At 35.5% G+C, this 27,767-nt stretch overlaps 1 protein-coding gene across 1 annotated transcript in view; it reads left to right on the forward strand.

Moving 5' to 3' along the window:
* Window positions 1–27,767, forward strand: part of GPC5 (glypican 5) — a 1,298,292-nt gene that overhangs the window by 890,481 nt on the left and 380,044 nt on the right. The window lies entirely within an intron of this gene.

The raw sequence follows: 27,767 nt of genomic DNA on the forward strand, positions 1-27,767 counted from the left end.
GTGTATTGTTTTGTGTGCCCACTACCCAAAGTCAAATCTTCATCTGTCACCATATATTTGACCCCTTTACCCTTTGCTACCTTCCACCCCACTTTCCTCTGATAACCACCATATATACTCTTGTCTGCCTATAAGTTTTTGTTTGTTTTTCTTGTTTGTTCAGTAAACAGTACTTTGAATACTGTCTATACATTGGTGAATAAACACCTTCCTTACACCACACACGTTCATACATTGCAGATCACATGAGCTTTTCAGATGAAGTCAAGAACTAAAATTAAATACATTTAAAAAATAAGAAATAATATTGAAAAATAATTTTATAATATTTGATGAGAAAGACTTTCCTAAGTAAGAACCAACATGCAGATGCCATAATGCAAATATTTACATATTTGACAAAGGCAAAATTAAATATTCTTCAGTGCAAAAATACAGCTTTAAAGGTACAAATGACAAGTAGAAGATTTTTTCAGAACCTTACATGATCATCATAATTCTTTTTTAACACATATATTAGTCATATAATCATCATTTCTATAACAATAAGAGAAAAATAAGCCAATGTAAAATGAACAACAATTAAGAACACAGTTTATCAAAATAAAAAATTATAAAAATTTCATATGCGAAAAGTTGCTTCTCCTCACAATATTCTAAGAAATATAATTAAGCCATTATGCTTATTTTAATCCATATAATTGACCATCATCAGAAAGATTGCTATCTGTTGTTATTAAGGACACCAAAAAAAGAATCAATCATAGGTTAGATAGGTAAAAGCATTTTGAAAAAAAAAAATATAGCCCTGCTTACAAACTGAATATATGTATCCTCTTTGACATTGGATTTTCTGTTCAGGAATCTATCCTAGAGTAATAGTCACACATTACTCTCAAAATATGTGCACAGAATGTCTACTGCAGAATTGAATATCATACTATGAAATAGAAAACAAACTGTCCATAAGAAGGTCATAATTGAATAAATTCTGAGGCAACTAAGCTATAGCCTTTAAAATAAATGGCACAGGGCTATAAATACTGTCAGGGATCAATTTCCAAGACATGAGGTCAAGGAGGAAAAAAACAGACAATCTATAAAGTATGTTCCTATTTATATAGAAATTGTGTATGTGTTGTGTGTATATAGAGGAGCTTTCCCAACTTGTCAATATATATCATGTTAATTGCATATGTTGCAATAATGACTTATGGATCTATTACTAGATTAAGATAAACTTAAACAAGCAATTTATTTTTTTACAGAAAATTGTAGTATATTACTTAGGCCAAAATAAGCACCAGTGAATAAATGTTATAGGGAAAGAACGTGGAGGGTTTCTTTAGTGTTGGTTGGCACTGACTGTGTTCACACTGCGGGCAGGGTGACAGTCAGTGATGCCATGAAAGGGGTGCAGCATTTGAGGAAACAGGTGCTGGCTGATCCACCTTCATTCTCTGATTCAAATGTGTACTTTGGAATGATGAATCCTCGTGTGTTACTTTAATCAGTTTTCTACCACAACGGTGCTGTTTACTGTGCTGCCTATGACTCGGCTTTCTTGCCTTGTTCACACTTTCGGAGATGGCATTACTACTAGAAAGGGAACTAGATGTCACTTTTAAATGTGTTCAAAGCATCGTACAAATTGGCCCTTTTTATTTAACCCATTAAGCTTAATGCCTTTTTCCAGTTCAAAGGAGAAACAAGCACTGCATTTTCTAAGCTTTCTAAAGGTGATAAGAGAAACACAGAAAGATGCTGCTTGGAGAACTGCTGTGGTACAAGCAGAGCGCCAAGATGTCAGTGGAACTTTTGTTGCAAATGCTATAAAAACTGTCTTAATATGAGTTTGGAAGTGGATTAAATTGTTTTCAAGCATTGAACTATGGCAATGAATTTGCAAGTTCTAAATTACGATTGGGGCTAATTCTACTTAAATAGATTTCACAGCAGTGCCTCCATTGTATAGTAATTTTAAGAGCCACTGTGGAGGAGAGACTGTCCTGTGGGCTGGACCCTGGACGGAATGGTATTGCTCACTGCAAACCCCACTTAGAGACTGCCTATTATAACTGATGTCTTTCTGACCTGAATCAGCACCCCTCCCTGGTCTCTGGCCATGTGTCAGCTCCTAAACAGGCTTCTGTCCTGACTTGGTCAAGCATGTCAAGTAATTTCTAACCTGATAGTACCTGTAACTATCCCCCGTTTTACTGTCTATAATTTTCTGGCACCTGTCATGTTGTACAGAAAAAAGTCCACTTCATCTTGCAGCTGCCAAAGTCAAGCCTCCTATGTTTCCCTTAATAAGCTCCTTTATAGTTGCCAGACTAGAATGGCCTGCCTCTCTTCAGTCTTTAAAAAAAATTTTTTTGTCTTCATTGATTTTAGAGTGAAGAAGGGAGAGGGAGAGAGAGATAGAAACATTGATGAGAGAGAACATTGATTGGCCACCTCCTGCATGCCCCCCACTGAGGATCAGGCCCACTGCCCTGGTCAGGAATGGAACCAGTGACCTCTTGGTGCCTGGGTCGATGCTCCACCACTGAGCCACACTGGCCAGGCTCTCTTCAGTCTTTACCTGCCCTCCACTTACAGAGGTTTATTTTGTCTCCGGGCTTTTCCCTAGGTGTGTATACTAATAGCTACTTCTTCTTCTTCTTTTTTTTTTTCAGTACCCCCTATTTTTTTTTTGAAAGATCTGATATAATTCTGTCAGCTGAATGTACTCTACTTTTGCCTATCAAAACATTACTTGACATAGGGAAACTATACTAACTTTTCTATAAAATTGTAGAGAATTTTATATTGTCACTCAATCAGTTAGTTGATCGACAATATAAAATAATCCATCCTAAAATGTTTACAGATAATCTTACATTTAAAAGTTTAAAGAGTAACTACACATAATTTTTAGAATTTTATTTTTGGAGGTATTAGGCCATGTAAATATTACTATGTAAAAACATTCTTCTTTTCCCTTTTATTACCAGTGGGAATTATGATTTATGGTAAGTGGTTTGGACTTTATGTTTATTGAGTGCAAACATAGATTCAACAGGACATTTGACATTGTCCTAAGATAATTATGTTGCAATGTTGTTGTTGTTTTTTTTTTTTTAAATAAGGCCAATTAATCTCTCAGAGTTTAATAGTGTTGGTTTTTCTAAGGTGAATGTTTTTACTTTGTGATTAATTAGTGTCATTACCACTGAACTGCCCTGATTAAACATCTGTTTAAGTACCATACTCAAACAAATGATTTGTGTATAAGTTAGCTATGTAAACTATAAGTATCAAGATAGAACATGTATATGTTAATAAGAATTATGTGTGTATATATGTATGTATCTATATTGCTATATCTGTATATATATGTATATGCATATATGTATATATGTGCATGTGTGTATGCATATTATATAATTATACACTTTCTATGCACATATACAAACAGGTTACTTACCTTTAACATATATTTCTCTTGACACCGTTGTTTAAATTATCATATTACTTTGGAGTAATAATAATTCAGTCAAAATTTATCTTTTGGAATTTTCAATCCTTTGCATCTGTGAAGACATGTCAAAGAGCATGTGAATATTCTTGAATTGCTAGTAATTCCTACTATGAAGAGTTTGGGAGAAAAAAGAACATTTTATTCATTCATTCATTCATTCATTCATTCAACAAATATTTATTTTCTACCTTAGCTAGTTATTGTTCAAACCATTTGAAAAGCATCAGAAAATAAAACAGACAAATAACCCTGTGCTTATAGAACTTATGTTTTATGGAGGATAGAGGGTCAATGAAAAAGGAACATAATAATTCATAATTAATTAGTAAATGATATAGTGTACCCAGTGATAAAAAACCACCTGTGAGTCCAATCAGGCCCGACACCTGTGTTTTGATAGCCTGTGAGCTAAGTTTTTAAAAATATTTTTAAATGGTTGAAAAACTTCAGAAGATGTTATGGTGTGAGAACTTAAATTCCTGTGTTCATAAATTAAGTTTTGTTGGAACATATCCACAATCATTGGCTTAAGTATTCGCACAACTGCTTTTGCATTCCGGTCGTTGACTAGTTGAGACAGAGACAGTATGGTCTGCAAGGCCTGAAATATTTCCTATTTGCTCCTTCACAGAAAACTGCTGACCCTTGTACTAAATAACTTAGTAATATTTTACTTTTTAACCAAAATTCACAGTTAATAAGTGTTTCTAGAGATAGATAGGTTGATACATAGATCTCCGTTAATACTTTATTTTGCTAAAGGCTTATCCACATTAAAATTCAAACATAGGGTTGTTTTCTGGTAAGAAACATAAAGAGAGCCCATCAGGTCAACCAAGTATCTTCATTAGTAGATAAACACTGTCAGATAAATATAGAACTCAAAATATGATTTGCATTAAAGTAACAATTACGGGGGACTTACTATGTGCCAAATGTATTATCAAGTGAAATTCTCAAAGTTACCAATGGAAACAGCTCTTCCTATTTCATTTTATAGACAAAGACATCTGAAACTGGAAATCTGATGAGTTGTCCAAAGTCAGGTTGAGCCTTGACTAAGTCCCAGTCTCTTGACTGTAAATCTAGTAGTTCCCGACACTCTAGAACCGTCATACAGTGTGCAGAGTATTGGTTTACAGTTCCATGTCACTGCTTAGCAATCAAGCAACGCTTACATTTAAATATACTCAGCAAATTGGGTTCCAACAATCAGAACTGCCTTATATGTATAGAATACAATATAAGTGTAGGATAAAATAAAAACTTATTTAACTGCCAGACACTTTAAACAGGCATGATACCCTTCTAATGATTTCAACTCTGCTTTTATCACAGAAACAATATGTACACTTCATAAATCACAAACCCCATCTTGGTTTTTTAAAAATGTTCACTTATTCAGGAATATTAGTTACCTATTATTCATTTTTGTAACCCAGATTTTCCCGTGAGTGGGTGGAATGGATGAGGGAGTGGTGGGACAGATACGACGTTTTAAGATGAAGCAAGGGGAAAAGTCCAGGTGTGATTCTATCAAGGGCTGCAACAATGATAACCATTGCTCAGGTGAAAACAGAGACTTCAGATAAACAGGCTGTGTCCAGGTATAAAGTAAACCTACCAAGGACCATCAGCGTTTACCCATGCAGCAGCAGGATCAAAAGGGAAGCCAAGGTGAGGTTTACCTGAAAGTTTAAATAATGGAAGGCAGGCTTTGGGCACTTCATTTTTACAAAACAATAAATATGTTTCCTATTGTGTATGTTCTAACTGGGGTGGAACTGTAATGTACCAAGATGTTCCCTTTTTGAAAATTTGCTATTCTTGTCTTTCTAACTCTGTTTCTGATTTGTCCCTATTCTATAAATTAGAATTATAAACCAACTCAAATTATTAGTGAAGTGAGTTGGAGGGTCACTGACTCATTAATTCAAAAAAATTTTTTTTGAGAATCTTTCTCAGGTCAGATACCATGCTAGTCCTGAGAATGTAGTAATATAGCCCACCGTGGTTTACTTCCTCTTTGAGTTGACATTTTATTGCAGAGACAGAGAGCAAACTACTTATTACATAATTTATTACCTAGTTAAAAGTACTCAGAATGTTGTGAAGGAGATGTACAGGGTAATTTGAAAGCTTATGAAGGAATTGATATAGTTAGGATTAGATTTTTGAAGATGTAATTTTTCGGCCTAGAAATGAAAGATGAGTGGAAGGAAAGAGTCTGTCATGTAGAGAATGAGGGAAAGAGAAGAGAAAGATGAATCCCAGGAGCTAGGCAGGGTGAGGTTATGTGCTTTTCAAACATGCTCATGATTTTGCCCTGGCTGGTTTGGCTCAGCAGTTAGAGTGTTGGCCCAAGGACCAAAGAGTCTTGTGTTTGATTCCGGTCAAGGGCACGTACCTTGGTTGCAGTTCAGTCCCAGCCCTGGTCAGGGTCCTGCAGGAGGCAACCAGTTGCTGTGTCTCTTTCACATTGATGTTTCTCTCTCTCCCTCCTTCCCTCCCACTCTATCTGAAGATAAATGAAAAGAATATCTTTGGGTGAGGATTTAAAAATAAAAAACATGCTCATGATTTTAAAAAATGTTATCCTACCAACACATGGAATGAAGTGATTTTCAACAGAAGCAAGACTTTTAAAGGAACACTCCAGAAACTGGAATGCATTGCAAGAACTCCAGAATAAATGTGGAAGGCCAGTTGGAAAATAATGATTCAAGTGTAGGATAAAATAAAGGAGCAGTGGCAGGAAACAGTAGATAGGTGTGAGATATGTTTAGAAAACAGTATTCTATGTGATCAAGTCATTAATTGGATAGAGGAGGTAAGGAAGAAGTTTAGAAATGGTTGTAACTCTTTGTGACTGGACGAATGAATGGACTATTTACTATTCTGGCATCAGAGTTTAATGGGAAATGTCATGACTTAGGTTTGAGATACCAAGTTTGAAGTGACTGTGTGATATCTAAGTCAAGGTGTTGAATATTTAATTACATGTGAGTCTGATGCTCAGTGGAAAGTCCTAACAGGAGGTACTAGTTGAAAAATAATAACACAGCTCTTGCCTATTTGGCTTAGCATTTAGAGGGTTGTCCCGTGGATGGAAGGGTTGAGGGTTCGATTTCCGGTCAAGGGCATGTATGTAGATTGCAGGTTTGATCCCCTACCCTAGTTGGGGCCATGCAGAAGGCAACTAATTGATATCTCTCTCAGATTGATGTTTCTCTCTCCCCACCCTTCCTTCCACTCTATCTAAACAAAAAAATTAATGGAAAAATATTCTTGGGTGAGGATTTTAAAAAAAGTAGAAGAAAGAAAGAAAAGTAATAGCACAGACCTGGTAGTGGTAAGCCATGCTGGGCTGTACAGAGGGACTGAGTGATTAGAACCTATCCGGTGGCCTGCCCTGCGGGGTGCTAGGTCACATTAAGGAAGATGAGCCAGTTTTGACTGTTGATGAGTAATCAAGAAAGATAAATACTGAAAAATACCTCTTGGATGTAGTAACATCGAGGTTATTGGTGAATTTGCAAGAGACATTTTTGTGGAAAGGGGCAGACTGAAGACATATTTAGGCATACATTTTAGGTGTAGAAAGCAAATATAGATAGCTCTTTTAAGAAATACACATCTGTGAAACAAAGCTCTTTGATAGTGATATTAGTTATTGTGTTACATATGTATTATGTATTGATACTAATAATATAGTAACTTGGATAGAATATTTAAAGATAAATGGCACTGGAATATATATTTCAATAATATAAATGTCAGTGCTACGTGGCATCCAGTAGAAAGGAAGAAGTTGGAGTTTTAGTAAAATGGCAGTTTTACTCGGTTCAGGCTGCTATAACAAATTACTATAGACTGTGTGGCTTAAACAAAACAAAATGTTTATTTTTTACAATTCTGAAGGCTGTGAAGTCCAAGAACAAGATACTGGCAGGTTTGGTGTGTGGTGACTGCCCACTCCCAAGGGGGTTTGCAAATGGCTGCCTTATCCCTGTGTACTCATGGAAGAGAGAGGAAGCGAATTATCTGCGACCTTTCTTATAAGGGCACAAATCTCATCATGACTGCTTTATCCTTGAGCCCTAATTACCTCCAAAGGCCCCATCTCCAAATAGCATCACATTGGGGTTTAGGGTTTCAGTATATGATTTTGGGGAGAACACACATACACACACACATATCAGTTGGTTGCATGCATCATCACATCCTAGTTTGCCCTTAAATTTTAGGTTGTCATCTGTTGTCACTGCAGAATTAATAATGGCTCTTTTCAATCACAGTGTATGGGTTTAGATAATAAATTATATGGTCATCCTAGAAATAGAAGAAGGAGGTAATAATTTAAGGTATAAGAAGGGATCCAGAAAATAGATGGAACAGGGTCAACTTCTTTTATGACTTGCTGGAATGAGGTCAAAACAAGGTAGATAGAAGTGACTGTAGGTTTTGTAGTGAAAATTGATGCTCCAATTTTCTATGTGAAGCAGGATCAAGAAGAATGCTAAAGTTATGTAATTGGGATAGAACAGTCTTTTTAACAAATGGTTTTGGGGCAAATGGATATATCCACATGCAAAAGAATGAAGCTGGGTGCCTACCTTACATCATACATAAAAATTAATTGATAATATATCCTAGATACAACTGTAATATTTTAAACTATAACACTTTTAGAACAAGATGTAGGAGTACATCTTTATAACTGTGGATTACTCAAGGCCTTTGCATATGGCATCAAAAGAACAAGAGACAGCATAAAAAAGGAGATAAATTTGACTTTATTAGCATTGAAAAAGTTTGTGCTTCACAGGTGATGATCAAGAAAATAAAAAAAACCCAAACTCATAACATGGGAGACAATATTTGCAAAACTTGCATCTAATAGAAAATTATATCTAGAATACATAAGGAACCCTTACAACTCAGTAATAAAGAAACAAACAAACTAATTTTAAAATTAGGCAAAGGATCTAAATAGACATCTTTCCAAAAAAAGATACATAAAGGCAAATAAGCAGATTAAAATTTTTCAAAAAATCCTCAAACAAACAAACAAATAAATAAATAATTTAAAAAGCCCTGGCCAGTTTGGTTCAGCGATTGGAGCGTCGGCCTGCGGTCCAGAGAGACCCGGGTTCTGTTCCTGTAAAGGCATGTACTTCGGTTGCAATTTGTCCTCGGCCCTGGTTGGGTCGTGTGGGTGGCAGCCACTCGATGTGTCCCTTTCACGTCATGTCTCTCTCTCTCTCTCTCTCTCTCTCTCTCTCCTCCCTCCCTCCCTCCCACCCTCCCGCTCTAACTGATAAAAAAATGGAAAACGTCCTCAGGTAAGGATTAAAAAAATGAATAAATAAATAAATAAAAATTTTCAATAGTAGTAGCTGTCAGCGAAGTGCAATAGCACAGTGAGATACTATTTTACATGCACTATGGTTGCTATAATACAAAAGATATATAATGAAAAATGTTGGAGAGGATGTGGAGAAATTGAAACCCCATAATCTATTTTTGGAAATGTAACTTGGTACAGGGCATCAAAGGTTATATACATAGAGTTATCTTATAATCCAGCAAGTTCCACTCCCAAGTATATACCCAAAAGAAATTTTAAAAATATGTTTATACAAAACCTTGTACACAAATGTTCATAGCAATATTATCCCTAATAGCCAAAAGATGGAAATAATCCAAGTGTCCATCAACTAATGAATGGATCAACAAAATGTGGTATACACAAACAATAGAATATTACTCAGCTAAAAAAAATGAAGTATGGGTATATGCTACAACATGGATAAACCTTGAAAACATGCTAAGTGAAGGAAGTCAAACAAAAAAATCAGATGTTGTGTGATTCCATTTATGTAAAATATCCAACATAGGCAGCTCTATAGAGACAGAATATAGATTAGTGATTTCCAGGCATTGGGGGTGGGTGACTGGGGGGAAGTGGGGAAGTGGGAAGGGACCGCTATGGCTATCGGATTTCCTTATGGAGTGATGACAACGTACTAACATAGATTAGGTGATAACTGCTCGACTCTGTAAGTCCGCTAGAAACCATTGAATTGGATAGTTCAAATTGGGTGAGTTTTATGAGATGTAAATTATATCTCAATAAAACTGTTTTATTTAAAAATGAGACAAGATTATGGGCTTGATAGTGAGCAGAAATGGAAGAGGACTCAGGAGTAGGGAGAAGATTTGGAACAGGAAGTCTAGGAAAGAAAAAAGAATGAGCTGTTGATTTTAAAGAATCTACCTGAGAAAGGGAGGAAGTAATGTTAACAGAGAGCTGAAGAATAGTGAAGGGGCAAAGATCATTAACATGCTCAAATTCCCAATTGTGTAAAGGATATACCATGTAAGACCAGGCTTATAATGCATAGCAATCCATTTTCATTCTTCAAAATATTTCATTTAGTCTCATGGCATAATGCTAGAATTTAGATAAGAACAACCAATTGTACTTTAGTCTGAGTTGGTCAGGGATGATTTTGTATCTATGGAAATTGAGCAGAGCAAACTTCATCTTTTAACCATTTTGCTCCATGTTCCGCTTTTGTATGTTGAACAGGATGAAAGGCAAGTTGCCAGAAATATTTAGAGAAATAGGCAGAGATAAAGGACAGGAAAAGCATTTTATCTACAGGGTGCTTGCCTGAAGAAAGCATAAGATTGTTGCTAGGAAAACATATATCCCGCTTTTTAAGCCTTCTATGGAGCCCATCCCCAGCCCTGGAGAGTAAACATTGCCTGTCTAATGTAAATAATAGAAAATCAACTTCTTCACACATTGCTTGTAAGGTCTGTAAAGCAAAGGACAAGAAGTCTGTGCAAACCAAATAAAATGAACTGTCACTTTCACTCAGGGAAGCACTTAAGACAAGTTATGCATATAAGCTGCAGCAACTCATTCAGTCATAAAAATCAATAAGACTGCCACCTGGGTGTCATCAAGGGAGCCATCGCCACTGCAGGAGAACAAATCGGATCTTTCATAACAATGAGACAGAAGTCCCATCCCTCATTAGACCACAGGCAAGACCAAGCTGTACTTTGTTTTGTTTTGTTTTTCAGCTGAGAAACTGTTAACCATTGTTCTTGCTTATTCTGGCTGTGACAAGCGACTTCTTCCTTTCATAACACATCACTCTCTCAAGTGGTGCCTCCTTGCTAAAATGCTTTGTACACTGCAAAGAGGTGACTCACTAGAAGAAGAATTTTAAATTGAATCCTTATTCTACTGACACACTTTGGATGAAATGGCCAGTGTTAAATATTAAATGCCAAGGCAAACCTCAGTTTCTTCAGTGAAGAATGAATTTAATATTGTGAATCTTGCCTGGGCTGGTTTGGCTCAGCATTTAGAGCATCTGCCCACATACCAAAGAGTCATGGGTTCAATTCCTGCTCAAGGGCACGTGCCTCAGTTTTGGGTTCGATCTCAAGCCCATGTAGGAAGCAACCAGTTGATGTGTCTCTCTCATGTTGATATTTCTCTCTCTCTCTCCTTCCCTCCCTCCCTTTCTTCCACTCTGTCACATATATATATGGTGAAATTTAGTTTGTCTTCAAATTTCAGGTTAGGCACATAAACTTTTGACCCACGAGTGCTTTATAATAATGTTAGATCCTGCTTATTTATTTAATTGATACATTTAAGCCAGCTATTCAAAAAACTTGTTATTTGATTCTTTGACACTATTTGACCATTATTGGACATGATTTCTGAACTAGCGTATACAAATGTGTCCCTAGTCTTCCAGCATGGTTTAGCATTGATAAACATGGTTAACACCAAGAACTCAAAGACAAATATTAATTTATTGTGTTTCTTCTAAAAGATTAAGGTGTCCCACTAGTTGATCATCCTCTCCATCTCCCATTCTTCTATCTTGGGGTGGTTTGGACAGTCTTTCCTTCGGAAAGAATATAACTCCTTCTGAAGTATTCTGTGCCTTAGATTATTGTCTGAACTGGATGGATGAATCAGCTCATGCCCTGTCTTTGACTTCCTGCCTCAGCTCAAACCATTTAATAGTTCTCATCACTCTACCTTGTTCCACCCAGTTCCTGTCCACCAGAGCAAGATCCTCTCCAACTTACCCCTGGTGCTCAAAGCCTAACCTTTATTGACGTATTTACTCCAATCCAGTCAACATTATAGATGTTAAATTTCTCTGGGCTAAACTCTTGCCATTTTCTAGAGAGAAGCTCTATAAGAACACATGAAAAACCAAATATTGTTTTCTGATGAAACCTTCACTGTGAAGCACAAAATTATTTTTGAAAATTATTTTTGATTTATTTATGTGAGGCCAAAATATAGTCAATATCCAACCCAAACCAAGGTAATAGTATTTCAATTATTCTTCCTGGCAAAAGTCCCTCATCAATATTGGAAATTTTCCATTCATAGATAGACCTAATTTTCATTTTCTTATTGCTGCAGTACGGTAAATAGCCACAAAAAGACTGGACTCCATTTAGTGAGAAGTCCCCAAATATTGGAGTATAAATATAAAATAGCTTGATAATTTTCCTTTCATCTGTATGTACACTGTTACATCACCTTCTCACTCTGTGTAATGTGTACCTTAATGATGCCTTTGGATGTTACATGCATTTCCTTTGAACTCTGACTTAGAGTCCAGTTTGTTTCTAACTGTAAGACACAGTACTGTTAGTATTAAAGACTTTCCAGCAAACATTATTCAGTGTGTATCTCTTGCTCCTCCTCAGCTGTGGTGCTGATTGCTTGGAATGGAGGAAAGTGAAAGTGGTCTGTCTGCCCCATCTCCCTCACCAGCTGCCTCCTGTGTTTGGGATCAGGCAGGAAGGGGAAGGACCAGAGCTCTTTGATGCCCTTGGTGGGAGCTATTCTTCAATGCATTGGGGTTCTGTCTGTTTCTGCTAAGGCTCAGGGATTCTCTCTACTGGTGATGTGAGTATCTTCTGCACCCCAAGTACAACACTGCTGAATACCTCACTGTCCCTCAGTGCAAGAAGCTCTGTCTCCATTTGGCCCTGCCCGAAATACACCCATCAGCCCCTTCTCAGGTTTTGACATTCTGGAAGTCTCACAGCTTCTTCCCTTCTACTAACCCAGTGTTCCTGCACACCATCACTAGAAACGTAACACCATGTTCGGAAGGTTTTATTTACAAAGATTGTGGAGAAATAGGACATGAACCAGAGGCTGCTCCGTATTCTTTTTTTTTTTTTTTTCTTATTTATTTATTTATTTATTTATTTATTTATTTATTTATTTATTTCAGATGTTTCCCCCCCCCCCACTGATTCCCCAATCCCTCTCCCTCTTCGCCCGGTCCCCAGCTTTGTTGTCCATGTCCATTATTCATGCATACATGCATATAAGTTCTGTGGTTTACCTCTCCCCTACCACTCCCTCTTCTGGGGATTGTCATTCTGTACCCCACTTCCATGTCTCTGGGACTACCCCATTCCTCAGATTGTTAGGTTCATTATATTCCACAAATACGTGAGATCATATGATACTTGTCTTTCTCTGTTTGGCATGTTTCACTTAGGATCATACTTTCCAGGTCCCTCCATGTCATCTCAAAGGATAAGAGATCTTTCTTTCTTACAGCTGCATAGTACTCCATTGTGTACATGTACCACAGCTTTTTTATCCATTTGTCTACTGATGGACACTTGGGCTGTTTCCAGATCTTAGCTATTGTACATAGTGCTGCTACAAACATGGGGGCACATATATTCTTTCTGATTGGTGTTTCAGGCTTCTTAGAATATATTTCTATAAGTGGGATCACTGGGTCAAATGGAAGTTCAATTTTTAATTTTTTGAGGTAGCACCATATTGTTTACCATAGCGGCTGCACCAGTCTGCATTCCCACCAGCAGTGTACTAGAGTCCCCTTTTCTCCACACCCTCACCAACACTTGTTGTTTGAAGACTTGTTGATGGCGGCCATTCTGACAGGTGTGAGTGTGGTGATACCTCATTGTTGTTTTAATTTTCATCTCTCTGATGATTAGTGATGTTGGGTTGCTCCATATTCTTTCCAACCAAACAAAACTCACCACCATTTTGTCCAGCCCTCTTCCACACATGACTCAAAACACTCCTGTCTTCAAAACGGAAGAAAGCTGTAGTCTCTGTTTAAAACAGCTCCCTAAATTTCAAGGGATACATGTAAAGGTCTCCCTCTTCCCTCCTTAATAGAAGATGAGATCTAAACAAGGACAACACACTTTAGAAGGATGTTCTCAGAAGATTGTTCCAAGTACTTGGCACCAGGGTGAATCCGTGGGTTCTAAGGCTTAGCAGGCACCCAGCCCCAATCAACAGGCCAATACCCATAGTAATTTGCACTCCCCAAATTTGTGAGAAGTTTTTTTATGCTCCTGCACCACCACCACACACACTTGACTTCTTGGAAAGGAGAGCATTTCTTCCCTGTGGGAGTGGAGAGACTCGTCTCTCACTCTGCATCTGTCTGTCCTCTCATAGCTAGCTCTCTCTCTCTCTCTCTCTCTCTGAATGTAGGCTTTATGTTCAGACAAAGAATGTGGCCAGGTTTCACAATTCCAAGACCCAAGGATATATTCTAAAATATAGAAGTTAGGTTAGCAAATCCAGTCAGCCAGTCTGAGCCACCCACTTCTGATTTGTAAATTCTATGTTTTGTGTTAATATTAACTGAAACATAAAATCCAGGAAAACAAGAAAATACTCTATACATTTCTCAAATATTATGTACTTGCATCAAATATGCTTACAATATTTAAAGATCTAAGAATTTCGTCTTGCTACACGCTTACAATATTTAAAGAACTAAGAATGTTGTCTTGCTTAACAAGTTTCCGTGTTTTGACTCTTCTAATTTTTCCAGTTTCTTATTTTTCCATCAAACTACATTACTTGCTTATTTTTTTGCAAATAGTGAAATGGGAATAATAACTGTCTAACAATTTGTGGTGTATTAATTTGCTAATTTTGTTAAGCAATTGAGAAAACAAAAAGCACTAACCGTTATTGATGTTTGGAGAATGAAATCTCCAATAAAGCACAGAAAAGGAACTCTAAGTTACAGTAATTCAGCCTGATGCTCCTAGTACTTTAAATGCCTTCACTAAATGGAATCAACTAAGGTCATTAACTTTGCTTTCTAGCAATTTTCAAATGCTACTTAGCAACTTCACTTTGAAAATATCCATCTCACATCCCTGTAGCCTAAGGAGCATCATTAGTAGAAAAATTACATGTTTGATTGCATAGCCAGAGAAGAGTTAATGCTACGCCTTGAAGATCTATTTCACTGGCTACATGTGATGGCTCAGACAGTATGCATTTCTGCACAGAACCCAGTAACAATGCCACATTGAAAGGATAACAATTTACCCAATATTAATTTGGAATATTAAAGGAATTACTTTCACACATGGTATGTTTCACATGTAATAAATTGATACCTATGCATTATTATGTAGTAAATACATATATCAACTGAAAGTTTTGCTAAGATCAAATTTATTTGAAACATGAAAACCTAATATGTACCAAATATCTCTGCCCATAAGAAATGTATGAATGTTTCTTAATATAAGCTAGGGATGAACATGTCTTAACAAACATCAATGCCTCAATAATATGAACATTTAGCTAGTATAGTGACTTTTTCAGAAATCAATGCAAAAAACAACCATAGAAACTCAAACATAATCAAAACATTATAGTTAAAGCAATTAGTTATTTTCCCTTCCAATTTTCTGTATTTTCAATTGCTTAGAATTAGCATGTGCAGTTTTATTGAGAGATAATTGATCTTACTGCCTTTGAGCAAAGCTGCAACATTTAATCCAATTAATATTTGCTGAGTAGCTGGCTAGATACAAGTATGCACTCAATATGACAGGCACTGCTTATTTTTAAATTATGAAAACAGAAATTTAAGTATATTTATTCATCTTTATTCTAGAAATAATATGCCTTTATATTTCTGGATACACAGGCATTTTCTATTTATTCTTTCTTATCAAAGGGAGAGCTCATCCATTTTTCCTGAGAAGTAAACAAGTGAAAGCAGTTAAATATTGTTAGGAAATTAACTCTTCTTCCGTGGCTTTATACCATGCTCTCTGATTTTCTTCTAATTCTCTGGTGTCTATCTCATTGGTTGCCTTATTTGCCATCTTTCTTTAGATATTCCTTAAGACTTCCTTCCTTTCTTTTTTCGTATACACTCTGTTGGTTTTACCGTCATATTTATATAGTTGATACTTATATCAGTATTCATCTATTCATCCATCCATCCATCCATCCATCCAAACATTCATTCATTCAATATCTATTACGTAGTACTATATGTCAGATAAGTGAACCAAGGGATAGGAATTCAAAGATGAGTAAGACACAGCCCCTGATTCAAGGGGCAAATAAATGTTGGATATTTCTATCTGGACAGTCTGGCATTTTCTCAAATTCAACATATCTAAAATTAAGTCCTTTCTTATCCCAGACTGTGCATCCAGACAGTGTTTTTTATTTCTGTTCATGGTTATTTAATGTTTCCAGTCTCTTGGGTTAAATTTACTGACCCTATTCTCCCCATGAGGTCCATCCAATCAACCTCCCTTGTTGCCTCATTATTTAGTTCTCTATTCCTTCATATCAGAACCAGTCAGTTTGAAAAATGACCTCATTTATAAAAGATTTTTAAAATTTTGTTTTGGTAAATCATGATCGGACAAACACATAAATGTATACAATGTCTGAGTATAGTGAATATGTATTATTTTCTACCTACACATACACATAGACACACCTCACAGAAATCATAATGTTGCTAACATTTCTAAGATCCAGTGATTAGTTTCTATATGTCAGGTACTGGGCTATGTGATGTCTTTTCATCCCATTCCAGATCATCCCCCATTAATTACCCTAACAGCTTTGTGACAAAGGTTTCTTTTATCACCTGTTTAAAGGTAAGAGAATGAGTGGCTGTCCAGATGTAAAACATGAAGGTGAAATTTCGGAGCCTGTTTTCTTCACTTATATTCTGTAGAGTGAAATAGTAAATTATTTTGGCCTTTTTTCTTGTAGTTAGATCCAGAATTCTCCATTTTGTATGAACTTTAGACAATGATGTATATTTAACAAAATTCAGGCAATGCCTATAGGTTCCCCACAAGGAAAAAATAAAGGGTTCAATTCATTTTCCTTAAACTCATTTTCACTGTTTTTTTCTTCTAAATATATAAATGTTTTAGATATTTTGCAGTTTATGTACATCTTTATTTCAAGTTATTTGACTCAAACAGTGGCATAGTATACAATATTATTCTATGCCATGTTTTTCACTGCAAAATCTTGCTGATACTATGTCTGTATATTGCCCATTGTATTATTTATAATGGTTACCTAAAATTCTCTCCTACATTGAATTTATTCAGTCAGTCACCCATTGATGAATATTTAGGCACTTATAATCTACTATTACAAATAATACAATATGGCATAAGGAACACCTGTGATTCTGGATTTAGGAATACTTTTCTTTGAGGTACCCAGACTCACCGGGGAAGCTTCAGTTCCCCCAGCATTGTGTTTCATGAATAGCCTTTTACCTACCCTCTCCCTTCATCTAGAGGATAAACAAGGTTGGCAGCCCTGTGAATAAAAGTGGAGCAAAGTGCTGAAAGTCACTCAGGATAAGGACCACTAGTGAACACCCCTGTTTAGCTCCGATTCTCACTCCTAACCTTCACATGCCAACTCTGAGTGTGTTTTTTGCAGGCCCTACAAAAATGATCTGCCACTACTACCCCTGCAGCAGCTTGCTTTGGCTTTCTCCAAGTTTCAACCTGCTTTCCATATTCAAAAATATTTTTATCACATTTTTATGGGGTAGCAATCTTTCTAAATCATTTTATTAGTTCCATTTATCTTAGAAAACCAGATAAGAAGTATTTTATATGTTTTATAATGGGAAATTATATTTATTTTAAAACAAAATATTTTACTGCAGTATTCATTGGAGAAAACAGGAGAAAGTTCACCTGTCTTAGCATTCTTCTGCATTATTTTTATGTATTTGTTTGCATGTTTTACTTTGTGTATTTTTCTCCACCTTCATGTCACTCAGGCTTTGCTCACATATGATATTATATACAATTCAGAAAAAAAGAAGTGAAAGTCAGAAATTTGGGGACATAACTGCAGAATAGAGATCAAAGACTAGAAAAGTCAAATATGAAATACAGACCATACATTATACCCAAGTTACAGTGCAATTGACTCATCTGCACCTAATCATAAAGAATAAACTACAGGAGAGCTGTGACAGTGAGGAGGGAAAGAGAAGAACTAGTTAAACCACGCTGGGAAGTAGTGCCACTCACCCCTCTAATGCACTGGTGGTCAGAGGTGAGACTCTGCTGTACTGACCATTAACTGTGCTCATGTCCTTCTGGCTGCCTCTTAAAGTGAGAGCATCTTATCATACAGATTGTGATATATATAAAACAAATTAACCTAGTATTTATCTAAGGAAGAGTCTTCACTTTCTACATTGGTTGTGTTTGAGATTTGAATCATAGTAAGTTGGTTTCTAATGTGGAGCATAGCCAAGGAGATTTTTAAGAATGGATTTGAATGTATATTATTTTGCCTTTTGTGGTAACTTAAAAACTCAAGCTAGATCTCTTTTTGCATTGTCATTGACTGGTAATTGACATATGAGACAATTTTAGATAAGTGAACCAGGTTTGATACATAAAACAATATGTGGTTCATCTTATGAATCTTATTGTCCAATAAAAGAAAATGTACAAATTCCTCAGAGCAAGCAAAGTATTTCTTGCAACTTAGCTCTGATATAAATTTGTGAATGACTACACTGAGCAGAAATTGAGCGAGACAGAGCATGAGCAAGATGTTTGACAACAAACATTATGAATGAATACCTACCAGGTAACTTGACAGTGATGGGAAGAAAATAGCTAAACATAGGCAATACTGTAATAAGTAAGCTTGGTGATGGCTTAGGAGTCATATAAAATCAATTGCAGTTGTTACTCAGAGTATTTTATAAGTGATTCCATTAGAGTCAAGTCATCTTGTAAGACATATCCTTAAAATTGATTAATTTAGAAATATAAGCCTAAACCAACTACTTTTAAAAACTTGTGTAAAATAAAACCAAGGAACTCAATTAGTGATACAAATCCTTTTTGTTACAGACCCTCAGCTGATAATGCTACTTATGAAAGATGAAGTAAAGACAATATGCTTGCCCAAAGTATTTTGAATATAATTGTATTGTCTCAGAAAGACGTGGATAGAAAAATTCAAGTTGATTACCAAGATAAAATAATTGACTAGTTTGCAGTCAGTCTGTATCACTTTTTGTGTCCCACCTTCACGTTTTATTGAGCATTGTTGACAAAATTTTATTAAATATTATTGAACCAAAAGAGGAGTCCTAATACTACCGCTGTAAAATCTGTCATCTATCTATCTATCTATCTATCTATCTATCTATCTATCTATCTATCTATCATCTATTATCTAATGATTTCAAATATCATCTGTTTTTTTTTTTTTTTCTTTCTTGGCCCAATATAATGATGGTCTCATGGTCTCTATCACAATGGATATGGGTGTTGCTGATCTAATAATAAGGACCTGATCTCCTGTACTAGACTGTGTCTTGGCTAAGTTATTTGTTTGTCTTGCTTTGATGGGAAAAATCATTCTAAGTATATCAAGTCTAAAATCATCATTTGAACACGATATACCCTAAGTCATCCCCCTGCCTCACTGCCTTGGCCCTTTCTTATAGAATCCATCCACAGATCCTGTTTTTTTCTGATGCCAGCTTGCCTCTGGTTGGTTTATATTTCCCAGGACTATTACAATAGGACTGTGTTCTCTCACTAAAGAGTGGGTATTTGATCATTATTGGCTGAAATATTTCACAGAAACTGAGTTTGAATAAAGAGAAACATCAAAATATTCAAATGATCAGTTGGTGGTGACAGCTTAGAGTTATCTCTAGTTCACATTATATTTTATACCAAGTGTACCCAAAGGCTTGACATTTTCCATAAGAAAATTTATACACAAGGCTTGACATCTACTTGATTTATTCCAACCCCTAGGGTGGAATTTAAGAATGCTCCTGCACAGCTAATCATTAGTAATCAATCCTACTGATCATTGCTTTTGAAAGTGAAATCATGCCTCTGAACAAACAAACAAATATATTTCTACAGCTAGAAAAGAAATTGGCAAATCTTTGGCTTCAAGAAAGTCTTAGAAGACAATGTTCTTGTACATGTTAAGCTTACTGGCTTACTGTATATACATCTATGAGGAAAGAATAAATCAGGATTGCCAATAAATAACTTAAGGATGATTAGCTAGCTTTTTAGAGCAAGTACTTTAGATCTCTGTCCCCCAAAATTTATATGTTGAAGCCCTGATGCCCAGTGTGATGATATTTGGAGATGGGTCTTTGAGAGGTAACGGGATTTATATGAGGTCATGAGGATAAAGCCCTTGTGATGGAATTAGTTCTCCCCCCAACCCCACCATCTCTTTTTCCTGTGAGAATGCAAGAGAAGGTGGCCATCTACCACCTGAATATCTTGGACTTCCAACCTCTAGAACTGTGAGAAAAATAAGGTTTAAGCCACTCAATCTATGAATATTGTATGGCAGCCTGAGCTGACATATATATTAGGTTTTAGCCTGAGAAACCTGATAGTGCCTTTTACAAAATTAGAAAAGACTTGGAGAAGAGTAGGTTTAGTTTCAAGGAAAATCAAGATTGTGGTTAAACGCAATATGTCAATTAACCTTCAAGTTGTTAAATAGAGAGTTGGAAATTTTTTTAGTGTAGGGCTTAGGAGGGTGTTCTAGATGAACATAAATACTTGGAGTTATTGTTATAAAGCTGATACTTAAAATGTTGGACTAGATAAGATCATCAGAAAAAGCAGGTATAGAGAAAAGAAGAATATCAGGGATATTCTCAAAATATCAAATTTTGGGAAATTTGCTTTGATAGTCAAAGAAATCAGGTGGTAGCTGGAGGAGATTCAGTCAAAAGAAATATTTTAGATGGTTAATACTAAGACATCTTTGTGCACTTATGGTAAGGAACCACAGAATAGGAGGAATATATAATGAAGGAGAATAAAAAACCTGGGGTATTCACAGAAGTAGAAGATATTGGGAAGGTGAGAAGAAATGAGATTTAGAGCAGAGATGAAACTTGCCACACATTTTCTGTCATAAACTGAGGGGAAGATAGAACATATGGATATAGAGGCAACTAGGTAGATGAGGTTGGTGAATACAAGAAGAGGCTGTTATATATGATTACATCTATTGTCTCTATCAATTACGGGGTTAAGTTATCATCCGAGAGCGGAACCTGGGGTAGCATTAATGGATTGAAAGTTCTGGTGAGATATGAGACCTGAATGAATGAGAATTCTGTAATAAATAAGATGGAAAACAGAAAATATTGGTCTGGAGGTGGAATGCTTGAGATCATGATGACAGATCTGGTGTTATTATTGGAGATAGCAGTTCATGACTGATGAGATATGGAAGAATAGATAGTTGCAGCGGAGGGTATCAAGAACAGAGATCAAGGTGCTAGACTGGTTATATGAATGTTATTTTTAGTAATTGATACAGACATAGATTTGAATAAAGCAGAAAACCAGAAGCCATCCATAAATTAATTATAAATAAATTAATGACAGGTTAATAGATTATATCAAAAAAAGAGGAAATACCTGGTGCCTGTATTTTTAAGTGGGCAGGGAGTTTAGAAGGTGAAGGGGAAATAAAGGGTTTGGAAGCAGGGAAGAATGACATCCACCTCTGAGAAGTAATGAACAAAGGTATGCCTTTAACAACGAGCTGCCTGTAAAGCGTTCTCAAAGAGCAGCCATGTAGAGATGTGGGAAGAGAGGGGAAGCTATAAAGTATACATCTCGAAAAATTGGAGAGTAAAAGTATGTGATGTATAGTCATTCTCTCTAGCAGTGTTGAGGGCAATTTTGAAAAATTTCATTAAAAAATTAAAATGAGTAGTCAGTGTGGTTATAAGATTTTATTCAGAATCTTCAAGAACTGATATTCAATAACATATTTTAAATGTAGCTTAGAATTACCTTCATCTTACAAGATATGATCTAAGTATTGCCTGAGGAGAAAGTTCTTCAGAGGAGTGACTGACTGTATACTGGGTACCAATAACACACACACACACACACACACACACACACACACACACCACTCACTCACTTAAGTACTCACTCCTGCATGCTTACTTAAGAAATAATAAAGTAGGAATAACATCATACCATGTCATACCATATCATCAATAAAAATCAGACATGTTATTGTTATACCTTTGGTTATGCATATAGCTTTCCTCAATGAACCTAGAAGTTATATCTTAGCAAACTGGAAGAACTATAGCCTTTAAAATGGCTGTGATATTGAATGAAGAAAGAAATGGGTTTGTTTCTGTGACTGTACTGTCTGGGGAAGAGAAAATCTATTGAAGTAACAAAAGCAGCACCTCTGAGTTAAATAGAAATGAATACAGTAGCCTTTTGATCTTAGATTGCTACTTAGCATGTTTAGGCCACAGTGTTCTTATCTGGAAAATTAGGATTAGGCTATCTGCAGAGTAGCATTGTTGTAAGCATTAAAAACAGCAAAGAGATAAGTACTTAATCAAAAGTCTAAAATGTAGAAAGCTCTCAAAAATTAATAGTTGCTGATGACCCTCTGCTATTTTCTGAGTCAGGCTGAAGTTACATAAATAAACACATAAATATCAAAGATAAGATTTTTACTTTTAGTTATTAGTGGTCAGACTGTTGTTTTGCTATTCTAACCTCTCAATGATATTAGCAGGTTGGATTCTACTTCTCAAATAAGTTGTTAACTCTTAAAAGTCAGTTCCCTTTGCACATATTTTTCATATTTCAACTGAAAAGGAAAACCTATATTTGTATAGTCAATTCATTTCTATTCTTCAGTTTCAAAAGCCATTGTTAATATTGTGATGTTCATAAAGCTGTACAAGCTTCCTCTCAATGAACAACGAGTTCTCAGCTCGAAGAGGAGAAGGCAGCCTCACGGAAGGACAATGGAGCAGTGGGACGGACAGACAGAGGCTCACTCAGTCCAACACTGGCTGAAGAGAAAATTGGTTCTATTGTGTCAGCTAGAGAGACAAAGGAGAATTTAGGGACAGACATTTCAAGATGCAGTAGAAAGAAACGTGCTAGGGACATGAAATAATAACCGAATCCCTGGGAATTTTGAGGAGCACTTTAAATGGAATGGAGTTAGATAAAGTGAAAAGCTAGGCAAGTATAAAGCTAGGTTATTATTGATTCAGCCTTTGGCAGATGACAGAATTGAGTCTGAGAAAGCAAATTAATTTACCATTATCAGTGCATTAAGAGTTTTGATGAACAATTAATAATTTGTACAAAATGGTGCTTTAATGAATATAATTTGTATTTCAATGAATAGACAGAAAGGCATTAATCATGTGGTAAAGTTGGCAGTATAATTTGATCTTTCTTTAACATGAAAAATAAAGTTGTATATTAGTCTCCTGTAGTGCAATGACCACAAATGCTTATCCCACTTGGTTATCAGAGAACAAATCATTTGGCTAATATAGGTGCTTTTGTTATCTATGTCTGCCTAACAGAACACCCCACATGTAGTAGTATAAAGCAGTGAATAGTTCATTATGCTCATGGAATCTGGGAGTTACATTTTGGATAGACCACAGAAAACAAGGATGCCCCATGATGTCTGGAACCTCAGCTTGAAAAGTTGAGGCTGAAAGTGAGTTGATGGCTGGAGACTGGACATTAGAAAGCATGCGCACTCGCTCACAAATCGGGAAGCTCATTGCTAGCCTTGGTTCTGGTTGCCAAATGAAACACCACCATGGCCACATGGCCTCTTTTCTTCCAAATTGTACATCCCTAGAGCTCCAGACTGAAGCTGACTCACCTTCTATGAGCTTACCTCAGAAATCACACAGCATCATTTATGCTGCAGTCTCAAACTAGGTCAAATTCAAGAGAGAGAACGTAGACTTATTCTCATTGGGAGGAATAGTGATATCCCATTCTGAGAAGTACAGGTGGCCATTTTTGGAAAATCCAATCTGCTAAATATGAGGACAGGTGCTATCAGTTTTGCTGAGTATATGTTTCTGGGATCTACTTTTGAATTTCTTTATCCTCCTTGATATTTATTATTCTTTGTTCCTTACTACAGTTTTAATATCTTGTTCACTGCTAATGAAGGCTAACTCATATAGTAAAAGTTACAAGAGGAAGATTTCATTGTAGATTATTTTCCTGGGTGAGGAACATATGGTGTTCCTGATTTTAGTGACTAGTTTTTTGCTTGGTATTATCATCATATATATGTCATCTTTGGATGCTTTTTTCCATGATAAGTATTTTTTACGAAGTGAATGCTACCCCAGTATAAATGCATCACAAAGGAAATTGAATGAGAACTGTTTTAGGAGGCACTGGATTTCTATTATACTTGGAAAGCCAGACGAAGTTTCTTACTATACTAAGATGATTAAGACTGGTAGTTTGTGAAAAAATTAAGGTAGTGAAATCATATAATAATTTAAGGACATGTTTGTTTCTAATCTAAAAGCTTTAACTAAAATCCAAGTCAAAGTTTTAAAACAGATTTAGAGATCCTGACTACCTTATCAATGGGAAAATTAGTTGTTCTAATAAGGGCCAAAGTTAATAAAAGGTGACATGATGATTTAACAGCAAAGACAAGGTTAGGATCCAGGTCTTCTGATTTCTATTTTAGGTCAAACAGAGCTTCAGTATTTATATCATATGTATGCTGATATTATTGTGCTTGAAGCTAAACTTGGAGAATTTATTTATTCTCTTTTATGCAACTTCTATTGTTTTTTTCAAGTTTTAATGAAATTATATTACAAAGTGATAAATGCATGGCATGTTATAGATATAATAGTTTTACATATCCACATTAATGATATTAAATGGCATAATTACTTAACATGCAGTTAAGATGTTTTCATAAACCAATATGGACTTTCATATGTAAAAAGCATATTATTTAACTAATTAAAGCCAGTAGCATTTGGCTTTTATTTTTGTAAGTCAGTTGAATAATGTTGTCATCACATGAAGATTTCAATTAGTATTTCTAGCAGTTTTGTAATCAGTGACCAGGTACATATGTTAAAATTTGAATTTGATGAGTGAGTATTCAATGTACTTCAATACATTACCACTGAATGTTCTTTAATGTAGAATAACCATGACAATAGGAGTCACAGTAGACAATGTATTTCTATTGCATAATAATAAAGCTAGTACTGGTTAATAATACAGATTTAGACTAACTTGGCAGAATATACCTAGGACATTTATGCCATTTAATTCAACAATAAATAACTTAGGATTCACATTTTAAATCTTTAAACTATAACACTTCAGCCCGGCTAGTGTGGCTCAGTGGACTGAGTGTCCTCCCAAGGACTGAGTGGTCCCAGTCTGATTCCCCATCAGGGCACATGCCAGGGTTGCAGGCTGGATCCCTAGTAAGGGGTGTGCAGGAGACAACCAATCGATCTATCTCCCTCACATCAATGTTTCTATCTCTCTTCCTTCTTCCCTCTCTTAAAAAAAATCAATAAAAACATTTTTTTAAAATATAGTACTCATTTGCTAAAAGTACATGTAGCCACCATCAGTGATCCTGAATTTAAAAGATCCATTTAATGAAATATTTTTAAATTAGTCTTTTAAAAAATTATAAATTGTATATTTTATTTATTTTTTAAATTGAATTTATTGAGGTGACAAAGATTGTAGCAACCTATTGATTAAATTGATTGTGGTGAAAATTATGTGTTATTTTGATATTATAGTGATTCTTTCTGGCTATGAGATACTATTTAGGGAGTTAAGATTCTGATCACTATATCATCCCTGAATGTTGATAGAAAAGTGGCCTAGAATTTAGTTTTGTGTTAAGGACTTATTTTGGGGTACCAATTGAAATATGTATTTCTTGTATGGCTAAAATTCCTGGGGCTATTTGGAAAAGTCTTCCTCAGATTTTACACAATCCAGTACATGGCTGTATGTTTTTTGTGTGTAATTAATATACATACCTTAGCAGCTGTAACAGAATTTAGTCATTTGTATTGTACTTCTGGAAAGAAAAATCTCCTCTCATTGTTTCTGACCCAGCAGCCTTGTATGTTCTACCAGTATTCATGAAACTTAGTCCAGTTAATTTTTAGCTTGCAATAAAGTCTCAGGCTCTTCCCAGTTCTTGATGACTTTCCAATTCCATCTCTTGCTGATTCTTATGTTCCAGTTTACATGGCACTTAAGGTGTGCTGCTCACCCTTCCCAATTATAATCTGCAATTCTATATCTTTACGTATAGATTGCTCTTTCATAACTTTCCGTCCAGAAAGGACTATGCACATTCCTTTTTAAACATTTTTGTGCTCAAACGACTCAGCAGACAGAAACTTAACCTCTTAGTGTTTAGTCTATATTGTTGGGCTAATGCAATATCTGCTACTTTATTTTGCATTAAGATCAGTTTTGTATGAAATTATTTAGTATATATATAATGTCCATTTTGACTAATCCATATTGTGTCAGGATTTTCACATTTTAGAAATATAATGGAGGGCATATGCACCATTTTTTTACATAGCACCCTGTGGTGTTATGTTTTAAAAATTGTGGTAAAATATCATAAAATTTATCATCTTAACCAATTTTAAGTGTCCAGTTCAATAGCATTAAGTACGTTCACACAGTTTTGCAACCAATACCACCATCAATTTCCAGAGATCTTTTTATCTTGCAAAACTGAAACTCGGTCCCTGTTAAACAATTACTCCCCATGCCCTACTCCCCTGGCACCCACAAGGCTACTCTAAGAATGTGACTACTCTAGGTACCTCACGTAAATGAAGACATATAGTATTTGTCTTTTTTGTGAGTGGCTTGTTTTACTTAGCATATGGTTCTCAAGGTGCATCCATGTTGTAGCATTTCATAACTTTTTCTTTTCAAGGCTGCATAATACTCCATTGCATATCTGTATCACATCTTGTCTATTTGTTCTTCTGTCAATAGACAGAACAACTTAGGTTGTTTCCCCATTTTGGTTACTGAAAACCATGCTGCAATAAACATGGCTGTGCAAATATGTATTTGAGGCCCTGTTTTTAATTCTTTGGGGTATATACCCAGAAGTAGGATTGCTGGATCAGATGGTATACACCTTACTTTTATTGGATTAAAATTTTACCAATCTTCATGCTAAATTGGATTTTTATTGTTTTTTAATTTTTTTTCTTTATTTCCAAAGTTATCTATTTTTCTATGAGGAAAAGATATAAAAAAGCTAAAAGTAGTAATTTCAAACAAATAAGCACATATAAATATTTCTTGGCTTTTCTCACACTTTTCAGGAAAAACATAGCTGTAAATTTGGGGCTTATGTGACATTTTTCAGAAAGAAAAAGTCACAGCCTATAAATCTGTTGTAATTTTTTGTTTGTTTGTTTCTTAATCCCCCCCCCCCCCACCTCTCTCATCTCCTCTCTTTTGGCAACCATCAGCTTATTTTCTATATCTATAAGTATGTTTTTGTTTGGTAATTTATGTTTTTAAGATTCCACATATAAGTGAGATTATATGGTATTTGTCCTTCCCTATCTTAATTAGTTCACTTAGCATAATACCCTCTAGGTTCATCTATGTTGTGGCAAATGAAAATATTTCATTCCTTTTTAATGCTGAAATATATATATATCATATCTTCTTTACCCATTCATCTATGATAGACATCTAGTTTGCTTCCCTATTTCCCTATCTTGGCTGTTACCGGTAATGCTGCAATGAACATAGTGATGCATAAATATTTTCATATTAGCGTTTTTGTTTTCTTGGAGTAAAACCCAGAAGTGGAATTGTTGGGTCGTATAACAGCTTTCTAAAATTTTTTGAGGAATTTTCATACTGTTTTACATAGTGGCTGCACTAATTTTCAATCCCACCAATGGTGGTGCTTGGAGGTTCCCTTTACATCCTCATTTGTTGTTCGTTGATTTATTGATGATAACCATTC

This window comes from Molossus molossus, unplaced genomic scaffold (assembly GCF_014108415.1).
Source record: "Molossus molossus isolate mMolMol1 unplaced genomic scaffold, mMolMol1.p scaffold_m16_p_9, whole genome shotgun sequence".
NCBI lineage: Eukaryota > Metazoa > Chordata > Mammalia > Chiroptera > Molossidae > Molossus > Molossus molossus.